General features: G+C 51.8%; 1 protein-coding gene across 2 annotated transcripts in view; it reads right to left on the bottom strand.

The window, feature by feature from the left end:
* NFIX (nuclear factor I X) overlaps positions 1–11,104 on the bottom strand; it is a 221,801-nt gene that overhangs the window by 101,531 nt on the left and 109,166 nt on the right. The window lies entirely within an intron of this gene.

Raw genomic sequence — 11,104 nt, 5'->3', positions numbered from 1 at the left:
CCCCAACACCCCCACAATCGACCCCAAATGTGCCATCACCCCCACAATCAACCCCACATGCCCCAACATTCCCATAACCCCAAACTCCCCATCACACTAACTCCAGACAACACTATAACCGCCAAGATGTTGACCCTAACACCACTAATCCTCAGTCCCCGACAACTTCCAGCACGTCCACACTCACCCCTCTCATCTTGGGCATGCAGAGCCAATCTGCCAAGGCGAAGCTCCATCACAGCCAGCTCTGTGCCGCCCTCCCGCACCTGTGTTCCTACACCCCACCACGCTCCTCAGCCCGGGAGCACCCCTCCCACTCCCCTCAACTCTGGGTCTCAGCCCTGGGTGCCCCCACTCCCCTCCGTGAGCCCCACCTGCAGGGAGAGGTGCTGAGCGGCTCTGGTGATGTTGTCCGGGAACACTTGAAGGTCCAAGCCATCACAGTCCACGGTGTCGACTCGGGGGCAGGAGCAGCGAGGGGGACAGGCCCGGGGCGGGGGCTGCGAGCTCTCCCCCAGGTGGGGGAACGCATTGTCCTCCATGCCGGCAACGGGTAGGGGGCCCGGCAACAGCAGGAGCAGCAGCAGGCTCGGCCACTGCGGGGGAGGGAGGGTCAGTGTGTCTCCAGGCTGAGCGCAGGGTCGCTATGGTGACTGGAGCATCCCCTCCTCGGGGAGGGTCTTGGTGGGGAGGCAGTGGCCAGTTGGCAGAGTGGGGGTGGGGGGGCAGGCAGGCCCCACCCTCAGACCCTCCCGTGCCCCACCTTACCATGGCCAGCCCTGACTCTGCCGTCTCGCCCAAGCTGCTGACCAGGACTCCCTAATGGAAACCAGGCGGTCACCTCCCGGAGCCTCTGCTGTGGCCACCACCACCCCCCATCTCCAGACCCAGGCCACCCCCTACAACAGCCTGTTCTCCTGGGGCTTTGGGGGAGCTGGCCCACCCCCTTTCCCGCCCTGGGGAGGACGGGCAGGCGGCCGGATGGGGTGGTGAGGACAGGCCAGCCCGTCCCCTTGGTCCCCCCCAACAACCACCCCATCTCTGCTTTCGTAACCTCAGCCAGCCTGGGCCGGGCCACAAGAACAAGGAATGTTTGGGGAAAAGCTGAGATTCGTCCTGTCTGGTATTTGGGACGACCGCAGGAGTAGGGGTGGGGATGGAGGGATGGGGGGAGCTTCGGGGCACAGGAGAGTTCCGAGAAGCAGGGGCGGGCAGCAGCGAGGGATTAGGGAGGCCTGAGCTTAGCCTGGCAGCCCAGATGCCAGCCTGGGAGCTCCTGACCAGGTCTGCTGCCCAGCACCCACCTCCCCTCTGCTGGCTGGTCTTGCTCCAGACACCCGCCCCCTCCTCCCCCCGCAAATGGCCACAGCCGCCTGGAAGGAAATTACATATATCCAGGCATCAGCCTGGTGGTTAAGAGTGTGAGCTTGGTGCCAACCTGCCTGGGTTTGAACCTGGGCTGTGCCACCTCTCAGGGCCTTGGTTTCCCTCTCTGTCAAGTGGGGTAATGGTTGGCTCACCGCCCCGTACTCCCCCACAGTGTTGTAAGGATTATATGAAGTGTGCATTCAGAACAGTGCTTGGCATATCCCAGGGCTTTTGCACCCGTGGATGGGGGTGACAAGCTGGTCTCCACCTAAGGTCAAATCTCCCAGACCCTCCACTTACCAATAGGGCGGCTTCAGACAGGTCCTTCTCCTGCCCAGACCTCAGCTTTCCCACACATAAAATGGGATTGACAGGCTGGGTGCTGTGGCTTATACCTGTAATCCCAGTGCTTTGGGAAGCTGAGACAGGAGGCAGGAGGTTCTCTCTCTCTCCTTTTTTTTTTTTTTTTGAGACAGAGTCTCACTCTGTCACTCTGTCACCTAGGCTGGAGGGCAGTGGCGTGATCTCGGCTCACTGCAACCTCCACCTCCGGGGCTCAAGTGATTCTCCTGCCTCAGCCTCCCAAGTAGCTGGGATTACAGGCACCTGCCACCATGCCCAGCTAATTTTTGTATTTTTAGTACAGATACGGTTTCGCCAAGTTGGCCAGGCTGGTCTGGAACTCCTGACCTCAGGTGATCTGCCCACCTCGGCCTCCCAAAGTGCTGGGATTACAGGCGCGAGCCACCGCATCTGGCTAGGAGGATGTCTTGAGGCCAGGAATTTGAGACCAGACTGAGCAATATAGTGAGACCCTGTCTCTAAAAATAAATTTAAAAAAAATTAGCCTGGGCTGGGCTCCGTGGCTCACACCTGTAATCCCAACACTTTGGGAGGCTTAGGCAGGCGGATCACCTGAGGTCAGGAGTTCCAGAGCAGCCAGGCCAACATGATGAAATCCTGTCTCTACTAAAAATACAAAACTTAGCTGGGCATGATGGCACGTGCCTGTGATCCCAGCTACTCCAGAGGCTGAGGAACGAGAATCGCTTGAACCTGGGAGGTGGAGATCACATCACTGCACTCCAACCTGGGCAACAGAGCGAGACTCTGCCTCCATAATAATAATAATAATAATAACAACTAGCCTGGTATGGTGGTGCACACCCATAGTCCCAGCTACTCAGGAGGCCAAGGCAGGAGGAACACTTGAGCCCCTGGGCTCAAGTTTGAGGTTACAATGAGCTATGTGTCACTGCACGCCACTCTGGGCAACAGAGTAAAACCCTGTTATTAAATAAAGAAAAAAAAGTAGGGGGGATGACAAACCCCCTCCCTCAAAGAGCTGTCTTGAAGCAGAACGAGGCAGTGGGTAGAATATTTTAAGAATGGTGGCTGGGTGTGGTGGCTCATTCCTGTAATCCCAACACTTTTGGAGGCTGAGGCAGGAGGATGGCTCTAAGCCCAGGAGTTTGAGACCAGCCTGGGCAATAATGGTGAGACCCCATCTCTAAAAAATTTTTTAAAAAACTTAGCAGGGGCCAGGCGCGGTAGCTCACACCTGTAATCCCAGCACTTTGGGAGGCCGAGGCGGGCGGATCAGCTGAGGTCAGGAGTTCAAGACCAGCCTGGCCAACATGGCAAAACCCTGTCTCTACTAAAAATACAAAAATTAGCTGGGTGTGGTGGCACGTGCCTGTAATCCCAGCTACTTGGGAGGCTGAGGCAGGAAAATGGCTTGAACTGGGGAGGCGGAGGTTGCAGTGAGCAGAGACTGTGCTACTGCACTCCAGCCTGGGCTACAGTGCGAGACTCTGTCTCATGCAAAACAAAACAAAACAAAACTTAGTGAGGCATGGTGGTGCTTGCCTGTAGTCCCAGCTACCAGGGAGGCTGAAGTGGGAGGATCACATGAACCCAGGAGGTTGAAGCTGCAGTGAGCCGTGTTCATGCTACTTCACACCAGCCTGGATGACAGAGTGAGACCCTGTCTCAAAAATGAATAAATAAATAAAAATAAAAGTATAGTGTCGGCCAAACGCAGTGACTCACACCTGTAATCCCAGCACTTTGGGAGGCCAAGGCAGGTGGATCACCTGAGGTCAGGAGTTCGAAACCAGCCTGGCCAACATGGTGAAACCCCGTCTCTACTAAAAATACAAAAATTTCCTGGGCATGGTGGTGCGTGCCTGCAATCCCAGCTACTCAGGAGGCTAATGCAGGAGAATTGCTTGAACCCGAGAGCTGGAGGCTGCTGTGAGCCGAGATCACACCACTGCACTCAAGGCTGGGTGACAGTGAGACTCCGTCAAAAACAAAAAAAAAAGTATAGTGTCTGCTCAGCTTGGGAGTGGCCAAGGCCCTGAGTTGGAGTCTCCCAGAAGCAGAGCTTGAGACAAGGATTTAGTGCATTTATCCCAGAGAAGGCAGGCAGTGATACAGGGGAGGGAGGAAGTGATCAAGAAACAGTGGCTGGGCGCGGTGGCCCACGCCTGTAATCCCAGCACTTTGGGAGGCCAAGGCAGGTGGATCACCTGAGGTCAGGTGTTCAAGACCATCCTGGCCAACAAGGTGAAACCCCGTCTCTACTAAAAATACAAAAAAATTAGCCGGGCGTGGTGGCAGGCACCTGTAATCCCAGCTACTTGGGAGGCTGAGGCAGGAGAATCTCTTGAACCTGGGAGGTGGAGGTTGCAGCGAGCCAAGATTGCATCACTGCACTCCAGCCTGGGCGACAGTGCGAGACTCCATCTCAAAGAAAAAAAAAGTTAAGAAACATGGGCCAAGACAGGTGGTTATCTGTTCATGTTTCCTAGGGCTGTGTGACATCCTGAGGGTCCCTCTTCATGGGGTGAGACAGGAGACGGGTCTTAGTTTTGGCCAGAAGAGAACAACAGGTCCTATCTCAAGTACTCCCCATGGGATGGATGGCCATTAGCTTGGACATTGGGTGGAGGTTCCTCAGTCTCTTTAACAGAGTAATGGGGCTAACCCTAGGGAGACAGGACTACTGTACCAGTCCTAGCCCCCAGGGAAGCAGCAATAAGAACCAAGATGTTTGAGTTCCTGGCAAGCCTCTTGCCATTGCAAAGGAAGGAGAACCCAAACTGAACTAGCTAATACAAACAAGGGCATTTATTGGCTCATGAACAGAAAACCTGTATCCTTCAGGCACAGCTGGATCCAGGGGCTCCAGTGATATCTTCTAGATGAATTCTCTCTTGAACTCTGAACTCTACCTGCAGGCTTCTGCATGTGGTGCTAAAACATTCCCAGAACCAACAGGCATTCTTCCCTGGCCCTAGTAGAAAGCCTCAAACTTAAATCTCATTGGCCTAAATTTGGTCACATGTCCATCCAGAACCAATCCCTGGGGCCAGAGGGATGGAATGTGCTAATTGGCTAGGAACCTAACCATTGTTCCTATAAATAACCCACTGGCCTTATCTCCCTGCAACAAACTCCCCTCTGCCACCTTGTCCTGTCCAGTCCTGCCCAGTCCTGCCCAGCTCTGCACTACCCAGCAGGGTCCTCTGCAGTGGTAACAATGGAGTATGGTCCATCAGTGTGGCCCCAGTGTCCAGCATGGAGCCTGGCATAATCAGTATTTAGTAAATATTTACGGAATGCACATAGGATTGGCCGTGTGCCCCAGTGGCTCACACCTGTAATCCCAGCACTTTGGGAGGCGGAGACAGGCTGATCATGTGAGGTTGGGAGTTTGAGACCAGCCTGGCCAACATGGTGAAACCCCATGTCTACTAAAAAATACAAAAAAAAAAAATTAGCTGTGTATGGTGGCGCACGCCTGTAATCCCAGCTACTCAGGAGGCTGAGGCAGGAGAATCGCTTGAACCCGGGAGGCAGAAGTTGTGGTGAGATGAGATTGCACCATTGCACTCCAGCCTGGGCAACAAGAGTGAAACTCAAAAAAAAAAAAGAAAGAAAAGAAATGTATTCACAGTTCTGGAGGCTGGAAGTGGTTCCAGGCAATTGTTGGTGTTTCCTAGCTTGTGGCTGCATCACCCTAATCTCTGCCTCAGTTTCCACGTGGCCTTCTTCACTGAGTCTGTTTCTCCTCTCCTGTCTTTATTTATTTATTTATTTTTGAGATGGAGTCTCGCTCTGTCGCCCAGGCTGGAGTGCAGTGGTGTGATCTTGGTTCACAGCAAGCTCCGCCTCCTGGGTTCACGCCATTCTCCTGCCTCAGCCTCCCAAGTAGCTGGGACTACAGGTGCATGCCACCACGCCTGGCTAATTTTTTTGTGTGTTTTTAGTAGAGACGGTGTTTCATCATGTTAGCCAAGATGGTTTCAATCTCCTGACCTTGTGATCCACCCGCCTCGGCCTCCCAAAGTGCTGGCACTGGCATTTAACACATATCCCTTCTTTTTTTTTTTTTTTGAGACGGAGTCTCGCTTTGTCGCCCAGGCTGGAGTGCAGTGGCACGATCTCGGCTCACTGCAAGCTCCGCCTCTCAGGTTCACACCATTCTCCTGCCTCAGCCTCCTGAGTAGCTGGGACTACAGGCGCCGGCCACCGCGCCCGGCTAATTTTTTGTATTTTTTAGTAGAGACGGGGTTTTACCATGTTAGCCAGGATGGTCTCGATCTCCTGACCTCGTGATCCGCCCGCCTCGGCCTCCCAAAGTGCTGGGATTACAGGCGTGAGCCACCACACCCGGCCTCACCTGTCTTTTATAAAGACACTGGTCTTTGGATTTAGAGTCCACTGAGTTAATCTGGGATGATCTCACCTCAAGATCCTTAACTGAATTACATCGCAAAGACCTGTTTTCCAAATCAGGTCACATTCACGGCATTGGGGAGACAGGACATCTACCTGTCTATTTGAGGGCCACCATTCAAACCACGACATGGATTAACCTGGGTAGACATAATCTTGTGGGAAAAAAAAATTGCAGAATGATGCTAACAATATAGATCATTTCCATATTAAAACATACATATTGGCTAGCTCCGCGGGGAGACCCGAGTGGTTGTGGCTGGGGGCAAAGAGAGGCTTGCCACTGGATATCTTTGTACGTCTGTTTTTGTTTTGTTTTATTTATTAATTTAATTAATCAATTAATTTTTTTTTAAGCTAGAGTCTGTGTCACCCAGGCTGGAGTGCAGTGGCGAAATCTTGGCTCACTGCAAGCTCCGCCTCCCGGGTTCACGCCATTCTCCTGCCTCAGCCTCCCGGGTAGCTGGGACTACAGGCGCCCACCACCATGCCCAGCTAAATTTTTTTGTATTTTTAGTAGAGATGGGGTTTCACCGAGTTAGCCAGGATGGTCGTGATCTCCTGACCTTGTGATCTGCCTGCCTTGGCCTCCCAAAGTGCTGGGATTACAGGCGTGAGCCACTGCACCTGGCCCTATTTATTTATTTTGAGACAGAGTCTCTCTCTGTTGCCCAGGCTGGAGTGCAGTGGCGGGATCTTTGCTCACTGCAGCCTCCTATCACCGGGTTCAAGCGATTCCTAGTGTCTGAGCCTCCCGTGTAGCTGGGACTACAGGCGCACGCCATCATGCCCGGCCAATTTTTGTATTTTTAATAGAGACGGGTTTTGCCACATTGGCCAGGCTGGTTTCAAACTCCTGACAATGATCCGCCCATCTTGGCCTTCCAAAGTGCTGGGATTACCGATGTGAGCCACTTCTCCTGGCCTGTTTGGGGTTTTCTTGTTTGTTTTGGGGTTTTTTTTGTTTTGTTTTGTTTTGTTTTTGTTTTTGTTTTGAGACGGAGTCTCGCTTTGTCTCCCAGGCTGGAGTGCAGTGGTGCGATCTCGGCTCACTGCAAGCTCCGACTCCCGGGTTCATGCCATTCTCCTGCCTCAGCCTCCGGAGTAGCTGGGACTACAGGCGCCCGCCACCACACCCAGCTAATTTTTTATATTTTTAGTAGAGACGGGGTTTCACCGTGTTAGCCAGGATGGTCTCAATCTCCTGACCTTGTGATCCGCCCGCCTCGGCCTCCCAAAGTGCTGGGATTACAGGCATGAGCCACCGCGCCCGGCCTGTTTTTGGGTTTTTTTGAGAGGGAGTCTCACTCTGTTGCCCAGGCTGGAGTGCAGTGGCACGATCTCGGCTCACTGTGACCTCTGCCTCCTGGGTTCAAGCAATTCTTCTGTCTCAGCCTTCCCAGTAGCTGAGACTACAGAAGTACACCACCATGCTTGGTGAATTTTTGTATTTTTATTACAGACAGGGTTTTACCATATTGGTCAGGCTGGTCTCGAACTCCTGATCTCAGGTGATCCACCTACCTTGGCCTCCCAAAGGGCTGAGGTTACAGGCATGAGCCACCACACCTGGCCTGTTTTGTTTTGTTTTTTAAGAGACAGGAGCTGGCTGTTTCCCAGTCTGAACTCCAACTCCCAGGCTCAAGCAATACTCCTGAGTAGTTGGGACCATGGGCATGCACCACTGTGCCCTGTACATCTGTTGAATTAAATAGCAAAAAAGTTAAGCAGGGTGCAGTGGCTCACACCTGTAATCCTAGCTACTCAGGAGACTGAGGCAGGAGGAACACTTGAGGACAAGAGTTCAAAACCAGCCTGGGCAACATAGTGAGACCCCTCATCTCTAAAAAAAAATTCAGAAAATTAGGTTGGGCAAGGTGGCTCACGCTTGTAATCCTAGCACTTTGGGAGGTGGAGGTGGAAGGATTGCATGAGCCTGGGAGTTCAAGACCAGCCTGAGAAACAAAGTGAGACCCTGTCTCTACAATTTTTTTTTTTTTTGAAATAGAGTCTCACTCTGCTGCCCAGGCTGGAGTGTAGTGGCATGATCTCGGCTCACTGCAACCTCTGTCCCCTGAGTTCAAGTGATTCTCCTGCCTCAGCCTCCTGAGTACTTGGGATTACAGGTGCCTGCCACCGCGCCCAGCTAATTTTTGTATTTTTAGTAGAGACGGGGTTTCGCCATCTTGGCCAAGCTGGTCTTGAGCTCCTCACCTCGTGATCCACCCACGTCAGCCTCCCAAAGTGTTGGGATTACAGGCGTGAGTCACTGCACCTGGCCTTGTAGAGGCAGGAGAATCACCTGAATCTGAGAGGCAACGGTTGCAGTAAGCCGAGATCACGCCACTGCACTCCAGCCTGGGTGACAGAGCGAGACTCCATTTAAAAAAAAAAATTTTTTTTTTTTTTTTTAATTAGCTGGGCACAGTGGTGCATGCCTGTAGTTCCAGCTCCTCGGGAGGCTGAAGTGGGAAGATTGCTTGAGCCTGGGTGGAGTGCCACTGCACTTCAACTTGGGCAACAGAGCAAGACCCTGTTTCCAAAAAAGAAAAGAAAGGAAATGGTGGATACACACTGCTAACTTCAAGGGAGGCTGAGAAATACCATCTTTCTACTGGGAAGCCACATGTTCAGATAAAAATGGAGTTTCTTTGCTGGGTGAGGTGGCTCATGCCTGTAATCCTAGCACTTTGGGAAGCCAAGGTGGGCAGATCACGAGGTAAGGAGTTTGAGACCAGCCTGGCCAACATGATGAAACCCCGTCTCTACTAAAAATACAAAACTTAACCAGACGTGGTGGTGGGTGCTCATAATCCCAGCTTACTCGGGAGGCTGAGGCAAGAGAACTGCTTGAACCTGGGAGGCAGAGGTTGCAGTGAGCCGAGATCGAGCCACTGCACTCTGGCCTGGATGACAGAGCAAAACTCTGTCTTGCAAAAAAAAAAAATTGAGGCCAGGCGCGGTAGCTCACTCTTGTAATCCCAGCACTTTGGGAGGCCGAGGCGGGCGGATCACGAGGTCAGGAGATCGAGACCACGGTGAAACCCCGTCTCTACTAAAAAATACATGGGGGCCTGTAGTCCAGTATCGAGGGTGAGGCAGAGAATAAGTGAACCGGAGGGCTTGCAGTGACCAGCCCACTTTCTATCACTACTGCATAAAATTGGGATGACCTGTAAAAAGGAAGCAATGAGGAGTTGGGACCACGAGGAAAATTGAGCCCAAGGCTTTCTGTGTTCAAAGCCACTGGTCTCCAAAGTTGGGTGTGGGAAATGAATCATAATTTCTAGTTCTATTTACCTGCCTCATCCTGTTTTATGGCCATTTTCCAGGTATGATTTAATTCATAGGCTAGAAAGAGTGGTCTACATGCACCTGTATAGTTGAGTTATTTGTAAACAAATACATATGCATATTAAGGGAGAGTCCATGTGACGAACGATCAGAAATATGGGAAGTCTTGGCTAGGTGCAGTGGCTCACACCTGTAATTCCAGCACTTTCGGAGGCCGAGGCGGGCAGATCACGAGGTCAGGAGATCAAGACCATCCTGGCTAACACAGTGAAACCCCGTCTCTACTAAAAATACAAAAATTAGCTGGCCATGGTGGTACGCACTTGTAGTCCCAGCTACTCGGGAGGCTAAGGTGGGAGAATTGCATGAGCCTGGGAGGTCGAGGCTACAGTGAGCTATGATCACACCACTGCACTCCAGCCTGTCTCAAAAAAAAAAAAAAAAAAACCATAAAAACACCTTGATAATAATTGTTGTAGGCGGAGGTTTCAGTGAACCAAGATTGCACCACTGCACTCCAGCCTGGGTGAAAGAGCAAACTCCACCTCAGAAAAAAAAAAAAAAAAAAAAAGGCTGGCCATGGTGGCTCATGCCTGTAATCCCAGCACTTTAGGAGGCCAAGGCAGGCGGATCACCTGAGGCCAGGAGCTCAAGACCAGCCTGGCCAACATGGCGAAACCCCGTCTCTACTGAAAATACAAAAATTAGCTGGGCCTGGTGGTGCGAGCCTGTAATCCCAGCTATTTGGGAGGCTGAGGCAGGAGAATCACTTGAACCCAGGAGACGGAGGTTGCAGTGAGCTGAGATCGCACAATTGCACTCCAGTCTGGGTGACAAGAGCAAAACTCCATCTCAAAACAAAAAAAAAGAATTGAGGTAAATTGCAGGACATCGTGTTGGCGTCCACAAAGAATTGGGGAATTACTTGATTTGGGAGAAGCCCCCCCAGCATCTGGTGTCAGAAGCGAAGGATTGAGAGTGACGTGATATAGAAGGAAAAACAGTCTGTTGGTCCCATGTACGTGTTCAACCGACTTGGCCCAAACTGACTTCTCCCTAGTCTCCTCATATCAAAACATGGCACTAACATTTTGCTGAATATTCTACTCAGATGCTAAAGTTATCATTAACTCCTCTCTCCTTGCCCCATCCCAATATCTTGTCCTTGAAAATGACCCCATTGGCTCTGGCTATGGCCACTTTTCTCCATTTTCTTTCTTTATTTTTATTATTATTTCTGAGACAGCGTCTCATTCTGTTGCCCAGGCTGAAGTGCAGTGGTGCGATCACGGCTCACTTGCAGCCTTGAACTCCTGGGCTCAAGCGATGCTCTCACCTCAGCCTCCCAAGTAGCTGGGAGTACAGGCTCAGGCCCTCATGCTAATTTTTAAAATTTTTATAGAGATGGGATCTCACTATGTTGCCCAGGTTGGTCTCCGGCAATCAAGGGAGACTTTAAGCAATCCTCCCACTCAAGCCATCTCCTGCCTTGGTCCTCCAAAGCACTGAGATTACATGCGTGAGCCACCACGGCCAGTATTCTCCATTTTCTTTTCTTTTCTTTTCTTTTCTTTTTTGAGATGGAGTCTTGATCAGTCACCCCGGCTGGAGTGCAGTGGTGCAATCTAGGCTCTCTGCAAGCTCCGCCTCCCAGGTTCACGTCATTCTCCTGCCTCAGCCTCCCAAGTAGCTGGGA

This window comes from Hylobates moloch, unplaced genomic scaffold (assembly GCF_009828535.3).
Source record: "Hylobates moloch isolate HMO894 unplaced genomic scaffold, HMol_V3 SCAFFOLD_12, whole genome shotgun sequence".
Classification (NCBI taxonomy): Eukaryota; Metazoa; Chordata; class Mammalia; order Primates; family Hylobatidae; genus Hylobates; species Hylobates moloch.
The sequence above is the reverse complement of the archived record's forward strand: the minus strand, read 5'-3'. Positions and strand labels throughout refer to the sequence as shown.